Source organism: Vicugna pacos, chromosome 4 (genome assembly GCF_048564905.1).
Source record: "Vicugna pacos chromosome 4, VicPac4, whole genome shotgun sequence".
Taxonomy (NCBI): domain Eukaryota; kingdom Metazoa; phylum Chordata; class Mammalia; order Artiodactyla; family Camelidae; genus Vicugna; species Vicugna pacos.
The window spans coordinates 39026854-39053919 of NC_132990.1; the positions used below are offsets into that span (position 1 = coordinate 39026854).

The 27066-nt window shown below is 36.0% G+C and overlaps 1 protein-coding gene and 1 pseudogene across 1 annotated transcript in view; one reads left to right on the forward strand and one right to left on the reverse strand.

Annotated features, from left to right (window-relative positions):
* Window positions 1-27066, reverse strand: part of CEMIP2 (cell migration inducing hyaluronidase 2) — a 132649-nt gene that overhangs the window by 91765 nt on the left and 13818 nt on the right. Inside the window, exon 2 of the mRNA XM_015243683.3 lies at window positions 9974-10163. The gene's annotated coding sequence lies outside the window, so the exon portion shown is untranslated. The remainder of the gene's footprint in view (window positions 1-9973; window positions 10164-27066) is intronic.
* LOC140695849 (glucosamine-6-phosphate deaminase 2 pseudogene) lies at window positions 7224-7648 on the forward strand (annotated as a pseudogene).

Below are 27066 nucleotides of genomic sequence, written 5' to 3' on the forward strand. Positions count from 1 at the left end.
CTGAAACTCAGGGAGGTTAAATATCCTGCTCAAGACCATACAGGTCATTAAATGGCAAAGCCAATGTTCAAACCGCAGTATATCTGCCTCCAAAAGCCATACAGTTCACTAGATATTGTAATATCTCAAATCATAGCCTCTAACACATAAAATGTATTTCTTTTTAGGTAGTAAGATTAAGTTACATACCTACAGATTCTTCTGTGAATAAAATCTTTGCTACAAATCTACAGATAGAAAGAAGAAAGGAAACAGGTTTTAATCTCAGTATTAGTCCTAAAAGATGTATGGAGACTTCTGGTTTTGGATCCTGCACATAAGAAACTTGGAAGTTGCCACTCCATCGTAAAAACAAGTAAACAGCTAAACAAACTGAAAAATCAACAATTCCCAGATTCATTAGAGGAAGTCACAGGGCAAACCACTGCCTCTGAAATTAGTGAGACCAATAGGTCGATATAGAGAATTATAAATTACCAAGGCAGAAACCTCGGCGGGAATCAGTGCCAGGGTACAGAAACCTGAACTGTAATTAATGAATTGCTAGAGGTTCAATGGGGACAAGTCTGAGAGAGAAAAACACTAGAGGACTTAGACATCAGGAAGACCACACACTTTTCTAAGTTTTACCTCCTGGAGCTCTATCAGAGTCTCTCCTAGCAGGCAGAGGGGAAAATAAACCATTCTGAAATATACCAGATCATTCTGTTCTTTTTAACAAGATCTACCTTCAGGAAGGGCTCTTTGACCAGATCCTAATCTCTCAGGATTTTATCAGAGTAAAGAGCCCAGAAAAAAACCCATGTAAATATAGTTTACTGATTTTTGACAAAGGAGGAAAAGCAATACAATGAAGCAACGACAGTCTTTTCAGCAAATGGTGCTGTAACAACTAGATATCCACATGCAAAAAAAATTTTTAAAAATCAGTCTAGATATGGGCTTTATACCCTCCACAAAAATAAACTCAAAGTGGATCACAGACCCAAATGTAAAACACAAAACTATAAAACTCCTAGAAATAAATATAGGAGAAAAATCTAGATGACAATAGATTAAGTAATGACTTTTTAGATACAATATCAAAAGCATGATCCATAAAGGAAATAACTGATAAACTGGATTTCATTAAATGAAAAACCGCTCTGTGAAAGATTCTATGAAGACAATGAAAAGACAAGCCACAGACTGAGAGAAGATACTTTGCAAAGTATGTATCTGATAAAGGACTACTGTCCAAAATATGCAAAGAATTCTTAAAACTCAACAAAAAGAAAATAAATGACCCAATTAAAAAAATTACCCAAAGACATTAATAGACACTTCAAAGACAATTTACAGATGGCAAATGAGAAAAAAAAATGTTCCACATCATGTATTGTCAGGGAAATGCAAACTAAAACAAGATACTACGACATACATAGAATGGCCAAAATCCAGAACACTGACAATACCACATGCTGGGAAGGGTGTGGAGCAACAGGAACTCTCCTTCACTGCTGGTGGGGATGACAAACGGTATAGCCACTTTGGAAGACAGTTTGGTGGTTTCTTACAAAACTAAGTGTCCTCTTACCACATGGTCCAGCAATTGTGTTCCTTGGTATTTACCCAAGGAGTTGAAAACATGTCCACACAAAAACCTGCAGTTAATGTTTGTAGCAGCTTTATTTAAAATTACCAAAACTTGGAAGCAACCAAGATAACCTCCAGTAGGTGGCTGGAAATAAAACTGTGGTACATCTGAACAATGGAATATTATTCAGTGATAAAAGAAATGAGTTGTCAAGCCATAAAAAGTGGGGAAGTCTTAAATATATGTGACTAAGTGAAACAGGCCAATCTGAAAAGGCTACATACTATGTTACTCCAACTATATGACATGCTGGAAAAGGCAAAACCATGGATCCATGATAATAAAAGATCAGTGGTTGCCAGAGGATGAGGTGAGGGGTAGAGAGGGAGGAAGAGGCAGAGCACAGAGGATCTGTATGGCAGTGAAACTGCATTGTACGATACAATAAAGGTGGATAGGTATCATTATACATATGTCCAAACATGTAGAATGCACAACACCAAGAGTGAACCCTAGAATAAACCATGGACTTTGAGTGATAATGATGTATCAGTGTAGGTTCATCAGTTGTAACAAATGTACCACTCTGATCAGGGATATTGATAATGTTGTAGACTATGAATGTGAGGGGCCAGAAAATACATCAGAAATATGTGTACATTCCACTCAATTTGGCTGTGACCCCAAACTGCTCTTAAAAATAAGGTTTATTTTACACTCTAAAAAAAAAATCTGTGAATGAAAGTATACTTAATGAATAAGTTATACTAATAAACTAATTTTAAATTTTAAAAATGACATATGAAGGAAAAGTCAGGAAATTCAGCTACGTAGTTTTGTTTGTTAGTTTCTTTGCTTTTATTTTCTCCCATGAAAAAGAATCCCAAGTACAGGCACCCAAAAGGAAGTTCCCAGGTTGAGTATCGTTTACTATTCTTCAGAAAACTGTTTTTGCTACTTTCCAGCAGAGGGAAAAAAAGAGAGAGATAATCCATCAAAGCCTGTGTGTGAGAGGCATTTCTTCCTCTTTCAATTTCTTCACAGGATTGGAAGATTCTCCCTCTGAATCATAGCCTACCCAGTATCTGCAGGACAAATAACTTATTTCTCCTTCAGTAGCTTCACATGGGAAAAATCCCTGACATAACTGTCAGGATGAAATGAATGAAAAAATAACATACATGTATTTGTGAGCATTTTAGACACAAAATAAGGCCACCGTGAAAATTGTTTCTTGGCCTTCTTTACTATATTAAAGCATAAATACAAAAAGATAAACATGTCTTAAAAAATAATAAATCAGTTTACTCTATCTGCTTTTATAGCACAAAGAAACTACTTTGTAGTCCAGTCTTAACTATGTGTTTGTCCTGCAAGCTTCTTGCATTTGACGTGCATGGTAGAAAAGGATTTTCTCATAGGACATCATTTATACAACAGCACAACAAATATTTGATCAATTATCCAGATCCTAGTAGAATTAGAGCCCATTCATGACTCATCTCAGTTTCACTTGTTTCCTGCCAAATCATAGATGCTTTATATAATGAAACTGGGTTTAGGCTTAAGGAAGGAAGTCACTGGTTATTTCAACCACCCCCTGGCCCATACGTCCTTCCTTTTGTCTCAATGCTTTTATAATCAACATCCTGCTCTGAGCCCTGATGAAAATTTCAGCTCCTTAATTTACAAATGAAGTGAGCATGGGTAAGCTATTTTAACTTTCTGAGACTCAGTTTCCTCATCTGTAAAATGGGGACAGGAATAATACTCATGTCATGAAATGGTTTCAAGGATTAAATAATACAATGCGTGTTAATTTCTTAGCACACTCCCTGGTATATAAGAAATGCTTAATAAATTTTGTTTTCCATTATTATCGTAAGGGCTATTCAGGGATAAATGGTAATCCTTTTTGAAATTTGTACAATGTATTAGAACAGAAATCTTTTCCTTTTTTTTTTAACCAGTGGTGTTTATGCAATGTTAGTATCGATCTTATCTATGGGGACTGGATATTGGGAAAGTCATGAAAAAACCCAAGTGAGACCTTTGGTGCCAAATGTTGGGAGTATTGGGAATCCATCTGGGACTTTTCCAGTGCTCATGGGTGAGAGCTGAATGTCACAAGATGTTAGGAAGCAACAAGACAGAGCACCAGCTGAGATCCTGGAAATAACTTTGGAACCAGGAATGGAGGCTACATTTGCTGGCACCTTCTTTTAAGTTTTCCTGATATATTTTTGCTTATTTGGCGTGTGGGTTGCTATGGCGATGGGATGATGGGAAGGAATTGTATAACAGACGGTCCTAATCTATTTGAACTTTACTAAAGTTTACTCCTTTAGGGTAAAACTGTGACAGCGCATACCTCGCTGCCAAGATTCCAGTGAGCATCAGGAATTTAGACTCGCCTCTGTCTTTCCTTCTTTTCCTTGTGACCCAGGAAGGCCACCATTTAGGCCCAGTAGCTGGGTTTGGAGAGGAGTGAGGAATACTGGTGGCAGTAAGAGTTTGCTTTTGGAAGGCTCTAACTTTTCACTGTGGGGACCATTTCACAATGTATACAAATATTGAATCATTATGTTCTACAAATGGTTGTATAATGTTATATGTCAATTATACCTCAATTTAAAAAAAAAGAATTGAGAAAATTTTACTCTAAGGTTGTAAAAAGAGCTTGAGATTTGGAGTCACAAAAATTTGGAGTTCAAAGCTTGCCTTTATCTCTTAAAGCCTTGCATATGTTACCCTTGGAACCTTATAAAACAGGATAATAGTGTCTGTTTTCACTGTTTTAGGGTTGTTAAGAGAAATAAATGAATTAACAAATGTGAAAATGTTTTATAAACTGTCACACATTATAACAATATTACAGCACTATCTAAACGATAGCCTTACAGTGAAGCTTTGTGCAGTCTTTTCAGAAAAAGATACTTTTTGCCTCCCAGAATAAGCTTAGTGAACTGAGTTAGAAGGTGACACTCTTCAACAATCCACCAATTTAGTGAGCACCACAAATGAGAACTTTGGAAAAGTACTACATTCAATATAATTTCTTTTAAACTTGTTATTTACCTTTTTTCATAAGTTTCTCAGTAGGAAACAATACACTCAAAATTAAAACTACAGAAATTAAAAGTTTACCTGATGTTAAAAATTATTCACAGCATGGTCATTTATATATTAAAAAATAAAATAGAGATTAAAATGGGTAAAGGTCCCTTCATACCTTACCTAAACAGAAAGAATCAAGCTGTAAAATTAACCAACAGCTCGAAATAGGATCCACAGGAATAATGGTGTGACCTGTAAGCCACTTGGGCTTCCCTCTATGAACAAGGTCATAAGTAAGCATGGGTAAGGTTAACAAGTATTTTTCAAGCTGATTTTCTAAAAGGCCTGACAGGCTAAGCTTCAGTTTCCTTGCAGTAGGTGTTCTGAGTTGTTACTAAGCAAAGCTCAAGAATTTTGTGCATGCGCTTACAATTTTTAATATTATTGCCTCTAGCAAATTTTAATAATATGAGTCTAGTTTTGAGATTTTTTTCAAATGAGGAAGTTAAGACAGACAGCATTTTATTTTTATTAATATTATTATTTGTCTTTGAATATTTATTCTAACATGTGAGATATATAAATGTTGTGAAGGCTTAAATTTGCCTGAGCCCTTTAACAAGAGCAGGGTAAGCCAAGTTTCAGCATATGTGATGCTTGGAGTTGCCTCAGATCATTTTTTTAAACATATGGTTCCATTTTCTATCTGTTCTGTCTTCGAAGGTGTCATATTCTTTGTAAAGAGCATGAATAACATATAAAGTGTGGCATACTTCCATCACTGCAGAATACTTTTTACTACACTGAAACCTACTACTACATAGACTCCTAAAATTACTAGATTGTCAATATTAAGCTTTAATCTTAAAAAAAAATTTTATTGAAAGAAAGTAAAATTTTCATAATATGCTGTGTTTTACAAGGTTTGCAACATTTTGTTTGTTTGTTTGTTTATTAAAAATGTTTTGGGGGTCAAACTATGTTATTGAGGTGCTTTGGGGAGGGTTGAAGGACCAGGAGGACAATAAGATCTGAAAATGAGGACACTGAGATCCAAAAGCTGCAACAACATTTTAAAAAGAATTTTCATCTCAGCATGAATAGTCTTTTTTCTTCTTAATTACACAATAAATAGAGCTATGCAAAAGAAGCCATTGGTTTAAAAATACAAGGCAATATAAAAGGCTTTTGTTTTCCCTTGCTTTAAGGAAATTCAATATAGTGTTTTAGCAAGGTTGGTAGGGGTGCCAATAGAGAGAAAAGGAGGCCCGCTTGCCCCAGTTCCAAGTGTTTGAAACTGAACTTGTTTTCTAGGCCATTTACTATGTGTGGCAGGTAGGCCCTCGAATTAGAATATTTACCATAGATAAAGAGAGCCCTTTCTTAAGGAAGTGTTTCATGCTATGTACAGGAAATAAAAATAAGATGGAAGCAATTCATAACACACAGTAATGTCAGGCTGCTTGTGGCAAATCCTTCATGTCTCAAAATGCAGTAGTCCTTAGTGGTGGGCTGTGGGATAGCATCAGGCCTCTACTGGCAATAACACCATGAAAAGAAAATACAGAGTGAGTATCATTATTTTGCTGCACTCTGGTAATAAATGGCACGCAGACTGCCCCTCCAAATCTGGTTCATGGTCAAATGACTCATCATCTTTGGCTATGATGCTAATACATGTCTAAACCAGCACAAAAGAGCTAGGTAATCATCATGATTAAGAACAGAATAGTTTAATTGAAAGAAAAAAAAAGAAAGTGGAATCTATTTCTTTGTGTAGAATGGGGTTTGGGTCATTGCACCTAAAATTGTAGCATCACCCGAGTTACTCTGTAAATAACTGCAAGTTCAGAAGCTAGTGTTGTGTAGGTGGTCAGCTCTCTTTCCAAGGGAGGAGAATGAAAGCATCATAGTTGAGTATGTAATCACTTAAGATAAAACAGGTGATTTTTCTCTCTGAAAAAACTCCTGTTGCTCTAGCACCAGAAGAATCTGTCAGTCCACTGGGTGTACAAATATACACCACTAGTATTGTTGGGGAGGAAGAACACTTTTTACCCTTCTAGGTTCTTCTGGCTGATCTAAGAATTAAATTGACATGAGACAGATTAACAGGAGAAAATCAAATTTAATTTTGTACATACATATACGAGAGAGTCAGAGACCTCAAAAACATGAGAGGTTTTTAGACAGAAAAGTAAAACGAGGTCTATATGCCATCCTGAGCTTAGGAATGGGATAAGGGCCTTGGGCTTCCAAGGACAGTAGGGTCATTCACAGAATAAGAAGAGCAGCTGTTTGATAACTAGATGTTTGCCCTGCCATACAGATGGGGCCACTTAGATAAAATGTATCTCTGGTAGTAATTCTTTTTCCGGGAAGAAAAAATCCCCAGTTAAACTACTCTAGATACCTAAGGGAGGGGCAGTAGTTCCTCTTCAGTTCACAGAGTCTTCGTTGCCTTTTGCTCAAAATAATCACATGCCAAGGTGGCGCATCTTGGGGATGCCTGCTCTGAATGCCTACGGTATCTTATAAAAAATCTAACAGAATGTCATACCTTTCTTTTAAATATGTGAAGACACCTAACATGCATGAACATATAGGATTTCCCAGCAATCATCCTGAAAGCTACTATTCTTTCACATGGAATCACTTTTTAAAGCATACTGACATAGATCCTAAGAATGCTCACATCTTTGATGGGAATGCTGCAGATTTACAAACAGAATGTGATGCATTAGAAAAGAAAAGAAAAGAAGCTGGAGGAATAGATCTATATTTTGGGGTTAATTATATTCCTAACAGGCACACACAAAGCATCTGCCCTGCATGGGCAACAGAGGAAAGAGTCAGGCACATGTGGACAGTTTCACCTTTCCAGCAGCAACCCCTTACTATTTTTGTATATGATGAATATGTTGTTTTAAAATTAAGAGTTAAAACTGTGAACTGCTTAAAGGTTTAATGAATAAACTTGTGGTTCCACTATGTAGTATGATAGAAAGAAATTGAAGGGGATTGGAGCAAAATTCTGCGTGAATAAAAAGAATATGTTTTTATAAAAGTAGATGAATTTCAGCTATGCAATATGATGAAACATGGGGGATTTCAGGATTGTCATTTTTTAAAGTCCAATATCTATATGTTAAACATCCTATATTTAGAATGTATTTATTTTATACTAGGGCTTACGAGTTAGCACTCATGAATGATCAGCTATTTATTATAAATAAACATCCTGTTTACAAATAAACTTTATTATACATAGTCAGCCTATTTAAAAAAAAGCACAGAAGTGAAATATCTACCTGTGTGGTAAATTTTAAGTCACTTAAAGATGGAGATTCTGTACATCAAGTACCATTCAATACCTAACTCCAGTGGCATACTATACATAGATGTACATTTTTATAATTATATGAAGGCACTCCAGTCCTTTCTGGTATCAATTATCATTGCAAACTTTAATTCTGGAATGATATCTTATATTTTCCCTGTATTATACACAAACTTTTCTGTACACGATTGCCTTAGAGATCTTCCTGCAGCAGCATCCAGACATCAAAAGTTCTGCCATATATTGTCGGTAAAGGAAATCTGAAGAGAAGACAGTAGCTAAAAGTATAGTTTATGTCCTTTTGAAAAGTATGCATCTGCATATTTTTGGTGTACTTTCTTCTTTGGCCCCTTTTTAAGAAGTGTACTTTTATTTTTATTTAATGACTTGGGATAGTGCCCTTCATATAAATATCTTGGCTACTATGAGATTTATAGTAATAGCACACTGAGGAAATTGTTTTGAAGACAATTTTCTTTTTTTTTTTTTGGATTTTAGAAATGTTTTATTCATTCTTTTTTTTTAATTGAAGTATAATCATGAAGACAATTTTCTGATTATTGTTAAACTTCATAAATGATTAACTTTATTCCTTGTATATTAAAAAATGTCTAAAAGGATAATATGAAGTATATATAAAAGGAATTACTGTAAACTATTTTAAATTGCGAATCTAAGTACATTATTTTCTACCTTTACCTCAAATAAAGCTCATAATAAATAAAAACTAGTTGGAAGATCTTAGTGTGTGCTATGGAATGATTTATTCAAGCACCTGAAGCCATCAGCCATAGAGTCTCCATTCCTTTTTGGAAGTGCTATGCTATGCTCTGCCAGGAGAGGGCACCACTGCCTATTAGGCAGAGAGAACCAAAGGCTTATTATTAAGTACATCTGCCTCCTGCTCTTGGTTTCTTCCTCTTTGAAATAATAACCCAGCCAGTGTGGATATGAATGGAGATCAGAGCTGGGAGGGTCGGGGGATAGGTTGCTACAGCATTTGTGTGGAACTTTAAGCCTTTTATGATTCCCCGATCCTTTGAGCACCCAAAAGAGCCTGAGTTCAGACTCCAAATATTTTAATTGAATGGCTGTTCTTAGAGGCTGCTGGCAAAATGGACAAAGAGTGAAAGTTGAGAACATGGTCTTTTGTGTTTGAGGCAGCTCATGTAACAAAAATCAGACAAGGCCTAGGGTTCAGGAGACCTGGTTCTATTTTCAGCTATACCAATTCCTGAGTAACTTCATACAAAGAAAGGGGAGGAACCAAGTTCCACATACAGTTAGATGCTTTGCTCTGGTTTTTAATTACCCATTTTCAGTGTAAGAAGGATTCATATTTCTTTCACTTTGCTGTTATAATTATGAAAATTTGTATTTCTATCATTTAAATATTCATTCAAATATTTAGTTTGAAAGAATATATTCATATTTTTTACCATGGTATATTTAAAGATTTAACTAGAGTTAATATTAACAATGTTATATTAATATATTTCAGACTTACTTAATTTTTAACCCAGCAAAGAACAGATAGCAATGGCTGAGGTTATTGCAGAAATTTACAAACTTATGAAGATTTGATTCAACAATTCATTAAGACTTTCCTAAAAATAGGCATGCAATGCTTCAAGATAAAAATGCTCACCTTTCCAGAGGCAGAATTTTATATGGGGGAAATAAAACCCTACATTGTTGAATTGTTCAAAATATTAGACAAAATATATGCAAAGTGGCTGGCACATAATAAATGGTCTGTTTTTCTGTTTATTCCTAACATATTTTGTGAGTGATGGTTACAGTTGAAATAGCTCTCTAGTTCTTAAGTCTAACCTGAAAACAATAGGACTGTCTCATGTCCAGGTTCATCACATTGTCATGTCTATAAGAAAGACAGATCCTGCTCCAAAGAGCAACAAAGAATTTTATAGATCTTATTCTGGGTCTTATTGTACAACACAGAGCAAACCTTTATAATGTCTTCCTTAGCAAATACTTACCTTTTCTTTTCCCCAATGTCAGCTGCTCTAACTTCTTCAGTCATTCTCCTTAAAGCATTCACCATTCCAGCCTTCCTTCCCAATTCTCTTGCTCCTCATTCCTTTCTTTCCTTAGGTAGTTCCTTATGCTTGCTTCTGTAGAATAATTCAGGTTTCTTCTTTTCCATTTCCTCTCTCGGCATATGATACCCTTTGGAAAGTGAGGAAAGGGGAAACACTGTATTTCTACCGGTACAACATAAGAAGTGATGGCACTAGGTCCTGGGTTCAATCCCCAGTACCTACATTAAAAACAAACAAATAAACAAAATTTTAAAAATAAAAATAAATAAATATATAAACAAACCTAATTACTTCCCCCAATAAACAAATAAATAAATAAAGATAAAAAATTGTTTTAAGTGATAGGAACATCATACAGCCAAAAAGGGAAGGGAAAAAAACAGAAGAGAAAGGAACTTCTTCTGTAAAGAAATACTTCACAAAATGATGTTTGCTTTTGTTAGATTCAACATCAGCCAAATTTGACATTACCTGGCTAAACTGCTTAAGTTCTCTCATTGGTCACAGAGCTGTGGGATCAGAATTAGATCCATGGACCCTGACCTCCCGTGTCCATTCTAGCACAGTACCCTGAGCTAAGAGTTGACCTACAGCACTTGCATTATAGTGAGATCTTCCATAACATAAGAAAAGCCAACATCTTAAAACAGAAATTAAATCAGCTTTCTTAGAATTTTTCTCCCCCTTCTACAATTACAGAAAAACTATTCTGCTATACTGAGAGTAAACATTCAATATTAAATAAAGTATTAATTACAAACATTTTTCATCCAAATGATAAACTATAAATACTTCAGAAATATAGTGTATTTTTTGTGTATGTATTTCTATAAAAGGTGATTTTACAAATATTAGAGAAATCAAAAGTAGGTATCACTGTACTAGTTTACTCAAAATAAAATACAACTACATAAATTTCTTAAAATTGACATTTATTTAATCATCTCCATTTCTTTGATAAGAAACATAATGAACTTATTTTTACCTCCTTTACCATGGATGGTTTTGTTCCCAGAGCAAGTGCAGACTTTCATGAGAAATACTAAATTCTGAATAGAACATATTTTCTAGCACAGCTGTAGGCACTAGGAATACAAAGATGAGTAAGTCATTCTCTTGAGCACAACCACCTAGGCATACTTACTCCTGATGACTGAAATCATCCAACCAGAATGACATGCTCCTCTCTAACATCCCGTGAAGAACTCCACCAAAAATGTTTCAAGTTTTTCTTTCCAGAAACTGAAAAAAAGTCTACTCCAACAATACCTCTACTGTGTGAAACACAAAACACAATACATTTCCTTCTTATCAAAATATTGCTACACAGAAGCATTTACCTTGACTTTCCTGGCAGCAAACTTATGACACCCATGAAATAAACAATTGATGAAAATATTCCTTTCATAACTGTAAAAGACATAATGACTACCTCTCTTCTCCGAGAAAAAAAAAAAGAGAGATAAAGGCTTATCTACTCTAGGGTGAATATTACCATCTGCAAACTGAAAAACTGAGCCTAGGATGGCATCATTGCTTTTGTGTAATTAACTAGAAAAAAATTATACATGCAGAAATGGCTCAATCTGGGAACAAATCTACCTGTGTATGAGTCTTTGTAACTTCAGCTGCATTTCAATTAAGGCAACCTGTGGTGGTCAGCCACCTATATTTAAAAGTTAAGGTGGACTGCTAACATTTTTCACTTAACACATTGGCAAAGATTCTACAAGACAACGCCCCATGTTAGCTGAGACACTGAGCAATTTGCTAATATACCATTGGTGGGAATGTAAATTGGCATAACCTTGATGGAAGGCAATTTGACAGTAGATATCAAAGCTTTAAAATTTTAAAATTAGAAACTAGTCACAGCTTTTTTGTTTGTCTATTTGTTTGTTTTGGGGGAGGTAATTAGGTTTTATTTATTTACTTACTTATTTTAATGGAGGTACTGGGGATTGAACCCAGGACCTTGTGCATACTAAGCATGTGATCTACCACCAAGCTGTAGCCTCCCGCTAGTCACAGCTTTGATTTAACAATTTTGCTTTTAAGACTTTACTTACGAATACAATCAGAGCTGCACAAAAAAGAGGTCTATCACCACATTACTTTAAAAAAACAAAAAGCCAAAGAGCACTTAAATACCCAGCAATAGGGTTACAGGCATGATGGAATACTATGCAGCTGCTAAAAATAGTATAAATAAGATTTAATGGTATAAAAATGTTTATGATATATTTTAAGAAAAAAACACATACACACAAGTAAAATCCATATACATATGTTCTAAAAGCTATAAAGAATATATATAACAAAAACTTCCTGATGATTCTCCCAGAATGGTAATCTAATAGTTGACATTTATTTTCTTATTTTTTGGTACTTCCTAAATTTTCTACAAAAAACTTGTAGTACTTTTGTAATTAGGAAAAATTTTCTTTTCTTTAAAGCCAAGCCTTTCTCAGTTTACTATCCCAATGTGATAACAACATGTATTTAGGAGAAAGTTGTAACAGTGTGCAATTGTGTTCAGATCACACTTGCTGTTGTTGCACATTTGTGCAAGCCATTTGTCACCCTTGGCTCTGGAGCTCAGCACCGAGCTTCCTTTCCTTTAGCCACATGCAATCAATCCAAGGAGGAGTGCCTTAGTGGACTGGCCCTGAGCCATGTTAGAGGAGGATAAAGGCCAGTTCCCCCACTAACAGGCAGATGGTGAAACATCCTCTTGGCTCTTGTAAATCCAGCCATATTGGTTCAGACACAGCTGAAAAAAGGCAAGCAAGTTCCCCAAGGCCAGGCAAAATTGGTCCTCTCTCAAGGGAGTGCTTTTCCATGCTAGCTGGAATTTCCTGCAATGCTCTCAGCTTGTTTCTAGGGTGGACAATGGGCAAAAAAGTAGAGCCTGTAAACTGGAGACCTGAGCATCTCAACCAATGAGAATAGGCATTTAGCCCTGTGAATACACTACCAGGAAGCAAAGGATTCCATGTAACAGCAAAGTGGAAAGAGCTCTGGATTGTAAATTAGGAGTCCTGGGGTATTAGTTTTGTTTTCCTTACTCCCCTCTTTGAATTTCAGTTCCTTCTTCTATAAAATAGTGGTGGGGGTAGATAGGTTAAATGAGCTATAAAGTTGCTTCTAGCCTTCAAAATCTTTATAATGATTTATAATGAAGTTATACAATATACATTTCATTCAATAAAAATTTACTCAATGCCTATTGTACCTGGGAAGCAGGAGTTAAGGTTAAAAACAAACAAAAAAAACATTTTGCCTACCCTCAGAACTCAAAGTCCAAAGCACTGACAAATTTCCCAGTTCTGATATGTATAATTATTCAGTATATCATTTATTTAAGAGAATGTTTTTCAGCAAGGTAGAATTTTCTGTTGCCAATGTAGCTACTTATCCCACTGTCAGTAAGCAATGTGTTTACTATACACTGCAAGATAATATAGGTGTAGGTTAAAAGCATGAGACAGAATCAGAGTTCCAGTTAAATCTGAGTTTTACCATTTGCTAACTGGACAACCTTGGAAAAATTACTTATATTCTCTTGGCTTCAGTTTCTTCATCTATAAAAGGGGAATAATAATAGTACCTGCTTCCTACCATATGACCCAGTAATCCCGCTCCTGGGTATATATCCAGAAGGAACCCTACTTCAAAAAGACACCTGCACCCCAATGTTCATAGCAGCACTATTTACAATAGCCAAGACATGTAAACAGCCTAAATGTCCATCAACAGATGACTGGATAAAGAAAATGTGGTATATTTATACAATGGAATACTATTCAGCCATAAAAATGACAGCATAATGCCATTTGCAGCAACATGGATGTTCCTGGAGAATGTCATTCTAAGTGAAGTAAACCAGAAAGAGATAGAAAAATACCATATGAGATCACTCATATGTGGAATCTAAAAAAAAAAATGAACATAAATACAAAACAGAAGCAGACTCAGACATAGAATACAAACTTGTGGTTGCCAAGGGGGCAGGGGGTGGGAAGGGACAGCCTGGGATTTCAAAATTTGTTGATACTGACAGGCATATGCAGAATAGATAAATAAGATTATACTGTATAGCACAGGGAAATATATACAAGACCTTGTGGTAGCTCACAGTGAAAAAAAAATGTGACAATGAATATATGTATGTTCATGTATAATTGAAAAATTGTGCTCTACACCAGAATTTGACACAACATTGTAAAATGACTGTAACTCAATAAAAAATGTTAAAAAAAAAATAGTACCTGCTTCCTGGGGTAGTTTAGGGAACAAAATACTTGAAGCACACCAAGTTAAGTTCTCAGTAAATCATTCTTATTTGTTTTTAATATATAAAGTATAAAAGTAATTTTAATGTCAGTTTAAACAAAGCACACAATCTTTGAATTTTAGATTAAAAGGGACCTTAGAAATAATGAATTTCATTTCAATTCTCTCATTTTACAGTGACTCTCAGTAGGGCCCTGGGACCCCTCAGAGCTTTTTTATTCTCTTTATACATCTGAGGGACTAAGTAGAAAATGAAAAGTGCTTTTCAGAGACGAAAAAAAATTCTCCTAAATCATGTGGAAATTGTTTCTATGATTTCCATTATTTTGAAGCTTCTATTTGCCTCTTACTAAAATTTGACTGCTGTTTTCAGAAAGTCTTTCTAAAAAGAATCTGGCATGTTAGCTAAACAGCTCAATTGATCCTTGCCCCAGCTTTTTTGCAAAATCCATTTTGTTTATTCCAAGTAGACTTAGACTCTCCCTTTCTGTGTGTATGTGCCATGCAGCCTGTTTCCTCTCTTGGTTTCTCTAGCCACTTTAAGCTAGCTAGAAAAAATAATTTCAAGTTTAGACAAGCCAAGTTTGTTTCTTTGATTTCAATCAGACAAAAATACCTTCTACCTTCTCTGGAAATCAAGATTCTTGATACTGAACAGTGTCTGCAGCACAGTAAGATAAAGGGAAAGGGAACTCATGAGAACAGAGAGACAGCAACCTAACATTTTATCCCTTGCTTTCCATGTGAAGGGAAACATTAAGGGACTCACTTAATCCTCACAACAACCCTGTGAATTAGATATTACTACCCCCACTGCAGGTGAAGAAGCTGAGGGCCAGAGAGCAACCTGCATGAAGTCACAGGACAGGAAATGATAGAGTCTGATTTGAACCCAGGCCAGCCTGTTTGTGAATTCTTTCCAGTAAATCAGCCACACTCTCCCACCCATGGTCTTCATGACATTCAATTGATAGAGTAGACCTTAAAGAAAAAAAATTAAAAAATAAAAATAAAGGATTCCTACAAGATGGTGTAGTCAAACATTTGGAGAAAAGAGATCCATTATGCAATTCACTAAAAGTATGTTGAAAGTCAGAAGGTGTTATCAAGGCCTTGCACTCCATCACTGACTCATCCCAAGTACAGTAAGTGATGCTTTAGTCCTTCCTAATAAGATTTTCTTGTATTATATATTATGATTCTCTTATTAAAAGAAGAGAGAGACTTAATGGATAAAGACATAGAAAGAATTGTATATATTTTATTTCTATAAAAATTTTTCTCTAAATCCAATCTCCTTGCAATTGATCAGGTCATTTTCCGTGGCCTTTTGAGGGTAAAGGTTTTGTGTTTTCCTTCACCTCCCTCCTCTGGCTTTCTTTTTTCAAAGCACTTTTCCAGTCCACTTACAGTTCAGAACAGATGTAGATGCTGGCCTGTTCCCAGAATCTTCCTGCTATATCATGACTCCACCACTCCCCATGGACTTTGTAGTGCCAAAGTAGAAAATGACTTCAACCCACAGCAGAATCTGTGTTGCAGCCAATCCAAGTTAAGCCCAAAGGAATCAATCCAATTTGCAGATTTTTTTTTTCCATTTCAGTTCATGCTGAGAATATACAGTACATCGCATTTTGATGATTTATAGAGTACTCACTCTCCCACTGCCCCAATATAGTCATTTGTTAGTTCTCCAGACTGGAAGAGCAGCAAAAAGAGAAGAGCCTTCAGAAAACCTGAGACAGCAGATAAACAGTAATTCAACAAGAAAATAAAATGTGTTTTTAAGAAAGTAACTGCAAATCATTTAACATACAAATAAAGTTAGATTATGTGAGCCGGAAGAGTAATACAACATAACTTTGGGTTACTCACGTGTACTAATGTCCCTGTATCATTTCCCCATTACTAACAGCTACAGCAAACTGTACAATGTTGATAAAGAGCAGATGAGAAGGGAAGGGCTGTCAGTAAGTCACCCCTTTATTCCGGTAAAACTTCTCCAGAAAACCCTTGCTCAAAAATCTACAGCATGCAACAAACACAAAGGGACCAAAAAATATTGTTACAACCTTCAATTTCAGAAACATTTGAAGACTATCCACCATGAAAAGTCCTGGACCAGGTGCAGCTGATTTTCTTCATCACAGATCAATCAGAAGCACCAAATGGTTTCTTAATGGCAAAGTTTGGACTTTGAAGAACTTGTCTTTTCAGGGTTTTCTTTGTCACTTGCTTTAACGTATTTAGGCCCTTTAAGTTCTGACATTTCCCCAAACAGGCTTACTGACCTCATTCCTTTATTCATTCACCAAATGTCTGTTGAGCCAGGCACTGTCTGAGGCACCAGAATAGAGTGTTGAGTAAGAAAGACAAGGCATTCATTCCAGAGTCATACTTCTTATGCTCCCAATGGCAAATTTTAAGCATGTGATCTATTTCAACAGTGTAGAAACTACTCAGTCCTCACAATGGTATTTCAAAGTGAATGCGTTTTACTGCCAATTCGAGATTTTTCTTCTTCAAGTAGTCAGGTCACTTTTTAACCACAAAACATATTGTTTTAAATGGCAGTAAAAACAAGCAGTGAAAATGTGGAACTTTCAGAAGAGGCAATTATTGCTATAAACTATGCTAAGCTTGCCCTACCCTAAAAATCTCCATAGAATAAAAACGTAAGAATCCAAAGGGACATACGTTCACCAGAGCAAACTGGTCTTTGACTTACATAAAGAACAAAAAATACCTTATTAGTTTCTAGTAACATTTGATGAACTTTGACAAATTAGCATGAAGTTTTAAATGAAATGACCTACTCTAAAAGAAAGCCTAAGCAAATGGAATAGAAAATAACATAGAACTGAAAGGGAGCAGAATTTGCTACCCCAAAATATGCCTCTTTGGTATAAGGATTATGTTGGGCTGATTATTTTTAAGAAGTTGCAGACACAGGAGAGTCTCTGAAAACAAAGTAGAAGTTGCCCTTTTGGGAAGGAAATTTACATGTACAGGGGAATCCCCATTTGTAAGGATTTTTTCCCTTTTTGTTACCAGGAAGAAAAGGGTAAGACTCCTAATCTCTAGAAACTCTTTACCAATAGAGAAGATCAGATTTAAATCTGCACAACAAACTACCCCTGTTTATAGTGCTTTTCCTGGTAACCTTTCATTTCATTACAGGCTCCCCTACCTTCACCCCCACCCCAAACATCTTTCTTTTGTCATTGGCTGAAGGTGGTATTTAACGTGGTAGCTTGAGCCATTTTGAGGAATTAATCAGTTTTCTTGGGTCTCTGTCATGTATACAGAAGGTATACATGTTGTTAACTTTGTCTGTTTTTCTCTTGTTACTCTGTGTTTTATTACAGAAAGCTGTATGGGAGGAAAAATAATTTCCTTCCATCCTCTAGGAGACCCTCCACACACTTTGAAAACCATCTTCAGCTAAAGACAAAAGAAAGATGTTGGGTGGTGGGGCAAGTCAGTTAGGGGAGGTTACCAGGAAAACATAGTAAACAATGGTTTGCTTATTATGTAGATTTAAGTCGGACCTTCTGCATTAATAAAGAGTTTCTAGAGATTAGAGTCTCATCCTTCTGTTCCTGGGTACTGAGGAGACATTCTTACAAATGAAGATTTCCCTTATAAATGTAAATGTCTCTTACAAAAAGGTAACTTCTACTCAGTCTTCAGAGCTTCTCATATGTCTGCTGTTAGTTAAAAATAAACCTATTCAAGATAATCCTTATGCCAAAGGGGCATATTTTCGGGTGGGATATTCTGCTCCCCATCAGGAGTCTCAGCCAAGAATCCTGAGGGGTAGAGGGAAAATTATTTTTCCTCCCTTACCCAGCTCTCTTATAAGGGATGTTGGACTGAAGTACTCTTTTTATAGATGGGGAAACTGAGACTTCCAAGAGGTAAAATGATTCTAAACACAGAACAAAAGAAGGAGATCACTGGGGTAGGGAGACTTCTGTAACTAACAACGATGACCACTAGATTTCAGCTCCTTATCAGTAAAGGTTCACTTCCTCCTCATGGAGGAAAGAAGAAAAACAAGGAGAGTGGTCAGAGCCAAGCTTCAGCCAGGAACAATAAGAGGCAGCAGCAAACTGAGTGTCGTTACAGCCACTTCAAAAGGCAAAAGGTGAGGAACCAGCATGGCCTGGTTCTCTGAGCACAAGAGGAGAGAAATCAGAATCTCAGATGCTGGGATGCAATAATAGATAAGATATAAGGGACTCTTCTCCAAGAACTCTGAGTTTAGCAGTAATTACACTACATGAGAAAGGGGCTTAGGAGTCAAAATGAGAAACACAGTCAGCCCGTCACAGGAGATGATTAAATCTGTCAAATAACATATGTATCACACAGGAGGGATTGTATACCAGATATTGAAGTATAAATAGGAGTTTTCCAGGTAGAAAATGGGTGAAGACCATAGCATTCCAGCTCAGAGAGTAGCAAATACAAAGGTAATGAACTAAAATCATGTATTATGGCTGAAATTTAAACATCAAGAGGGAAAAACAGTAGGAGGAGAGTCTGAAGAAGTAGGTAAGGCCTTTGGACATTATGCTGAGGAAGCCAGTGAAGTTTTTGTTTTGTTTGTTTAACTTTGTTTTGAAAATTAGTTCAAACTTATAGAAAAGTTGTAACAATTGAAAAAAAAGTACATAAAACAACTGCATATCCTTTACCCAGACACACCAATTAACATTTTGTCCCATTAGCTTTATCATTTTCGGCCTCTCTGAAGGACAGGGAAGAGTGGAACCCAGGTTGTGCGACTGGGTAACTGAGTGGTGGAAGCCCTGCCAGATAGACAGTAATGATAACCATACAACAAAAATATGAATAACTAACATATTCTTTCTGCTATTACATGCAAAGCACTGCTCTAAAAGCTTTAGATATATTAACTCATTTAATCATCACAACAACCTTATGAGGTTGAGTTCTCTTATTTATTTTACAGATGAGGGGATATTTTGAGGGGAAATGATGGAGTTTCAGTTTTTGAGAGAGTAAGCAAAACCTACAGATTCTAGAAACTTCCAAAAACATGGCAAGAGATATTTATGACAAACTCACAGGCAATATAATTCTCAATCATGAAAAGATGAAAGCCTTCCTGCTGAATTCTGGAACAAGACAAGGATGCCCACTTTCATCACTTCTATTCACCATGGTACTGGAAGTCCTAGCCACAACAATCAGACAATTAAAAGAAATAAAAGGGATCTAAATTGGAAGGGAAGAGGTAAAACAGTCATTGTATGCAGATGACATGATACTATATATAGAAAAACCTAAAGAATCCACACAAAAACTACTAGAGCTGATACACGAATTCAGCAAGATAGCAGGATACAAGATTATTATATAGAAATCTGTTGCGTCTCTTTATATGAACAGTGAAATATCAGAAAAGGAAAGTAAAAGAACAATCCTGTTTAAAGTCACATTAAAAAAAAAACAAAACACCTAAGAATAAACCTAAGCAAGGAGGTGAAAGATCTATATGCTGAAAACTATAAAACATTGATAAAGGAAATTGAAGATGACACAAAGAAATGGAGTGATATTCCATACTCTTGGGCTGGAAGAATTAATACTGTTAACTGGCCATACTATCCGAAGCAATCTACATATTTCATGTGATCTGTATCAAATTACCCAGAACACTTTCACAAAACTAGAACAAATAATACTAAAATTTATATGGAAACACAAAAGGCCTAGAATTGCCAAAGCAATACTGAGGAAAAAGAACAAAACTGGAGGCATAACCCTTCCAGACTTCAGACAATATTACAAAGCTATAGTAATCAAAACAGAGTAGTACTGGCACAAAAACAGACATATAGATCAATGGAACAGAATAGAGAACCCAGAAATAAACTCACACACTTATGGTCAATGGATCTAAGACAAAGGATGTAAGAATATATAATGGAGAAAAGTCTCTTCAGCAAGTGGTGTTGGGAAAGCTGGACAGCCTCATGTAAATCAGTGAAATTAGAACACTCCCTTATACCATATACAAAATAAAGTCAAAATGGTTTAAAGACCTAAATATAAGACATGACATCATAAAACTCCCAGAAAAGAACACAGGCAAAACATTTTTGGACATAAATCAGCAATATTTTCTCACTTCAGTCTCCCAAGGCAAAAGAAACAAAAGAAAAATAAACACATGGGACTTAATCAAACTTGAAAGTTTTTGCACAGCAAAGGAAACTATCAACAAAACAAAAAGACAGCCCATGGAACAGGAGAAAATATTTGCAAACAATGCAACCAAAAAGGGGTTAATTTCTAAAATATACAAATAGCTCATACAACTCAATAACAAAAAACCAACTAACCCAATTAGAAAGTGGGCACAAGATTTAAAGACATTTTTCCAAAGAAGGCATAAAGATGGCCAACAAACAGATGAAAAGATGCTCAACATTGCTAATTATTAGAGAAATGCAAAGCAAAACTACAATGAGGTATTACTTCACACCAGTCAGAATGTCCATCATCAAAAAGTCTACATATAATAAATGTTGGAGAGGGTGTGGAAAAAAGGGAATCCTTATATACACTGTTGGTAGGAATGTAAACAGCATGGAGGTTTCTCAATAAACTAAACATATAACTACCATATGACCCAGTAATTCCACTCCTGGGTATATATCTGAAAAAACAAAATGCCAATTCAGAAAGATACACGCATCCCAATGTTCACAGCAGCACTATTTATAATAGCCAAGACATGGAAGCAATCTAAATGTCCACTGACGGATGACTGGATAAAGATGTGGTATATATACAACTGAATACTACTTCCCAATAGAAAATGAAATACTGCCATTTGCAGCAACATGAATGGATCTAGTGAATATTATACTAAGTGAAGTAAGTCAGACAGAGAAAGACAAATATTGTATGATATCACTTGTATGTGAAATCTAAAAAATAATACAAATGAAACTATATACAAAATAAAAACAGACACATTTATAGAAAACAAATTTATGGTTACTAAAAGGGAAAGGGATGGGGAGGTATAAATTAGGAGTATGTGACTAACAGATAAAAATTAGTATACATAAAATAAATAAGCAACAAGGATTTACTGAATAACACAGGAAATGAAATGTAATATAATGACCTATAATGGAAAATAATCTTTAAAAATACATATATATAACTGAATAATTCTGCTGTACACCTAGAACTAACACAATATTGTAAATCAACTACAATTTAAAAAAACAAAAGAAAAAAAAAGGGGCAGAAGAAATGTCGGGGCCATGGGTCAAGGGATTATCTTAGAAAATTTGGAACATTTATCCTTCATTCACATCAGGAGATAGTTTGCCACTCTCTAAACCTCCAATCCTAACTTGAATAGTAAAGATTACATTAATTTTATGTCTGTAATGCTGGAAATTATAGTCATATTATATTAACATAACTTTAGCTCACATAAAAGAAAACTACACCCAAAATACCAAAAGTAAGAGACGCTTTCAACTACAAATTCATTTCAAATTATATGAAGTAAAATTAGATACAGAAATGGAAAATCAATTTTACTTGCATTTTAATATTCAAAATAGTTTTAAATCTTTGAGATGGAAATCAGCATCCCCCAGGCGCCTCCTTGTGGCTTGGTTTAAGTGATTCCCAAACTTATCTGATGGACAGACTTTACCTGGACAACTTTATGGAAACAGTTTCCAAGGCTGCATACACTGATGATCAGAACAGGGTAGAAGATCTGTAAATTTGAAAAGCTCTCCAAAGTGATTTTGATGACCAGCCAGTGTAAAAACCAGCAGCTTAAAAACTATCTTTTTTTCAAGCTCACCTGAAACAATTTTGGACGCAGTTTTTAGAACCAGAAGGAAACATAGAGATCATTTTGTCCTGTTGTTTCATTTCATTTGTGAAGAGACGAACTAAAGTTGTGAAATAGCTTGCCCAAAGTCACACAGAATGTAAATGGCCAAACCTGGAACAGAACCTAACATCTTTTGTCTCTAAATTCAGCGTGATTAATTGGAACAATTCTGTCTAATCCAATCTAACTCCACCTGTTTATCCCTTGACTCACTGAAAGCTCAACAATGTCCCTACCTTCCACATCACTCCTGTCCAGAGCAAGCAAGGGCGAAGTTGCCAACCAATATTCTTTGGGGGAAAATTCTTTCCTTTTCAATATTTGGCATATCTTAAAGATTGATTATCTTAAAGATTTGATTTCAAGAAGGCATGGGGAGTTGAGCAGCATCAGATATTCCCTATGAGACGAGCCACTTGAACTGGCAGTCTCTTCTCTAGGCTTTGTCTAGGTCAGCTCTGAAGGAGTGCTAATCAGGGACCCTTCCCCACAAATATCATAGTATCCCCTGTCATTCCACATTAAAGTTAATTATTCTTTGAGTCTCAAAACCTATTTTTGAAAAACAAAACTTGGGCTTGATAATCATTAGGGCAGCTTATGTAAGTATGCAACTTGCTTTTCCATCAAAGAACTGTCAACTGCTGCCTGCTTTTCTCTCATGCACCTGTTGGCTTTCCCTAATCGGTTTTTGAGAGCTTGAGTTAATACTGAATTTAATCAGACTTTCTGCTTAAAAGGTTTTTTGTTTGTTTGTTTCACTCTGTTTTTTAAAAATAAAACACTTCTGACTGGTTAAAAAAAAGAGTACAGTTGAAAATACAGCTTTCCGGGAAGGGTAACAGAAAAAACCACCTTCCAATCTGCCTCTAGGCAAGGATTCATTAGTTAATCTGTAGAAAGATGGACTAAGGCGTAGGCAGGTGCTGAATGAGGAAAGGAATTTAGAAAGTAGGGAAATAGGCCTGACAAAGTTTATCTGCTTTACCATTTCACAAGAGTTAGATCTGTTTATCCTCAACGTAATTACATTTCTGGGGCTCCTTTGGGTCCTTTCCTTCTGACCTCTTTCAGTGCCCACATCGACTTCAGGGCTCATGTATAACCTTGCCTTTTCAAAGGTAAGACCAGGAGCCTAGGCATCTCCTGGAAGCTTGTTAAAAATGCAGAATCTTGAGCCCCACCCCAAACCTACTGAAGCAGAACTAGCATTTTAACAAGATCTCCAAGTGATTCATAAGCATGTTAAGGTTTAAGAAATACTACTCTAAAAGATGAACTGCAGAATATTGCGGCTGGGAGAGAAACAAAAGTCTACCTAGGCCACTTCAGAGTTTTCTCAAGTATATTAAAATCGAGGGTTTCATGGAATGTTTCCATGATTCCAAGACGCATAATTATCTTTTGCTGAAATTGTCAAAAATATAAATATCTTAAGCTTGAGGACTATATCAGAACCTAGTTTCTTTCTCTCTTCCTTTAAATTACACACTTAACTTTACCTATGGTAGGTTGTTTCTAAATGCAATTAGAAAACAAGTTCAAGCATTGCCATTTGAAGTAGAAACTGCAGGAAGTCAATAACAGCTCTCAGCATGTAATGAGTTATGTGGACTTCAGCAAATTACATGGTTTTCTTGAATACTAGTCACCACATCAGTAAGATGGAGATGCTGTTGTTTGCCCTGTATACTCCCAAAAGAGTAAAAGATTAAAAAAATTCCTAGTTTCTGATTGCTTTGCTGTATACCTAAAACTAACATTGTAAATCAACTACACTTCAATAAAAAAAATTAAATTAAAAAAAATTCCTAGGTTTTCGAAATAGTGCTGCCAATTACTTAAGTGACTAAAATCAGAAATGTAGAAGCCATCCTTGACTTCCCACTTCAGGTCCATCACCAATCACTCTCAAGCTTATCACTTCTCTCAAAACGTTCTGTTCACTTTATCTTTACTGCCACTAACCTGGATCACGCCACCACATAATTTTTCTAAATAATGGCCTCCTCTGGGTGACCTTTGCCTCTACTTCCCTTCAAGTCATTATTGACCTTAAATCTAGATGGGTTTTTTATTTTTAAAGCACAATTTTGAACACAAAATTCCACTGCCCAAAACTCTTCAGTGGCTTTCTAGGGCCTTTGGGGGGAAGTCCCAAATCCTCATGTGACTCATTTTGCCTTCAGATCTAGTCTTTGTCCCTTTTCTATAATCTCTGTCCTTGCTGCTCTCCAGTTATATAATTTTTGAAAACCAAGACTCATAGAACATCATTAGGAAACAACTTAATATGTCTTCCCCTGTCCCTTTAGCCTTTCATGTGACTGTCTCTTCTTCCACACTTGGATGAAAATGCTAGCAGTTTCAATAACTTTTTAGTTTCCTATTGGGTAACAGACAATATTATGATCACTTCTAGTGTCAACCCATTCTCAGTTGAATATTTCAAAATATCTGGTCCCATATGACATTGAAAACACTAAATTCAATTTAAAATTAAATTGTGCCCCTCCCCAATGCTGGAGCCCAGTGTGGACTGGTCGCTTGTAGAGGAAGAGGTGGGTCATAGTCTCTTCTTTTTTTCTCTCACAGAGTGCTCCCACCTCTCATACCCATTTCAAATGTACTAAATCTGGTTTCTGATTCCACCACAGGCTTGAAGGCAGGGAAGAGAGGAGAGGTAAGGGAAAGGGTTAAAATTCTTTCCTGGCTGATTTTATCCAAAGATGCCACACCAAATGTAAGTCAAGCTGCTGTCCGCTGACCTCTCTTCTGACTCTGTAACTGCAGATGACTCCTAATTTTTAAAGAATGAATTGACGTCAGTCCACCACATCCCCTAAACACCTCAGGATACATATTAAATTATCCTGCTGGTCCCACTGACATCTTTCTCTCTAATCTTGAGGTGAAAAGGAGAACCCCCTTGCCCTCCCCCTCGGAGGGTTTGGAGGAAATAGCTCTTCCTCCAAAAAATCATCTCCCCAAATTATTCCCTCATTTGGGGTTCGAAAGTCGTACATATAACCAGTTTTGGGATACTTACTTTGAAACTACTATAGAGTAGTCTGTCTTGGAACTTGGTTCAGTTTCAGATCTCTCTCAGTTTTAAGAAAAATCTTGCATTTTAGCATCATATTGCATGGGATTTCTGTTGGTTTCTCAAACACACCATATTCTTGTTGATTTCTGGCCTTTGAAACACAGTGTTCTCTCCTTTTGGAACACTCATCCTGCCCCATTCCTCTTCATCTGCCTCAGCACTACTCATCTATCTACAACTCCTCATCCACATGTGGATATAAAAAGGTTGAGAGAGAAAAGATAAAAGAGAGACATGAACTGTTTTTACTGCATATTGATCAGGAGACATGTACAGGGATGTTCATGATTGCATTGTTTGTGATGGTCAAAAACGGGAGACAATCCAAATGCCAACCGACAGAAAGAATAGATTATGGTATGGTCACACAATGGAATACTATACAGCAGTAAAAATGAACCACAGCTCTTTGTGACAAAATGGAATCTCAGAAACATAATGTTAAATTTAAAAAAGGCAAGTTGCAAAAGAATACTTGCAGGATAATGCCCTACATATAAAGTATAAAAACAAAGTTAAGGATATATTTGCACATACATATACATAGACATGTAATAAAACCATAAAGAAAAGCAAGGGAAAAATAAACAAAAAAATTTAAGATAATGGTTATTTCTGGGTCAAGAGATACATTATATGTGTGTATATGTATATATATATATATGAACTTTTAGATAGATATAAATATCTATATATAATATATATGGGTGATGGGCACATGTATTTTATTATACTCTATGACATGACATCTGTTGTTACTCATATTTTATATATAAATTATTTTGTATGGATGAAATATTTGCTAAAAACAGTACAGGTTTACTAATTTCTCCCTTTATCTGCCATAATCAGTTGTCTTTGTTATTTCAAGGTAGAATGTATGATTCTTGAATATCAACCTGTTTCAGGGCCAACGTCTGAATGCCTGTTCTGAGGAGCCAGTGCATCCAAGTACTAAGTCCCATATTAGACAGCAGGGTAAGAGGGTAAGAATTACATTCCAGGCCTGGCTCTGCCATTTATCAGTTGTACAGTTTGAGGAATCTCAGCCTCAGTTTTCTTGCCTACAAAATGGGACTAACAACTCCAACCCCACAGACTTGCTATGAGGATCAAACGAGACAAACATTCACAAGTATCCAGGACACTAATTAGCACTCAGAACGTGTTCATGTTCTTCCTCATCATGAAAGAAATAGGTAAGAGTCTGTGTTCAAAAGGGTGTAAAACCATCACTGTTATTTGCAAACGGAATTAGCGCCTGGGCATTACTTAAGCTATCTCACTGTTTTATGTGACATTCATTGAATGGTTACTATGCACCAGATATTTTGATGATGGATCAGTAGCTTAAGCCTCACAAGTGAAAACGGCATCTATTCTAACCTCAGGGCTAGGCCTAATGAAGAAGCCTCTGACCCAAAGCGTGCAAAAACGTAAGAATGGAGTTACAGGGATTTAGGCTGTGGGCAAGTAAAATGTTTAATAAATAATGACCTAGGACCCTTGGCGCCAGTATGGCACTTAAGGCCATTCACACTTGCGGCCATCTGCTGAGTCATGCTAAGCTGGGGAAACATGAGTTTCTGAAGCTACTGGAAGGCTGGTTATGTCATCTCTGGCTGAAATGAATCCCGAAATATGTGTCATCTTCTCGGGCGGTGGGGATGTGGGGGAGAGGTTTTAACTCCTGGGAAGTGAGGTATTACTTTGTTCAAGTTT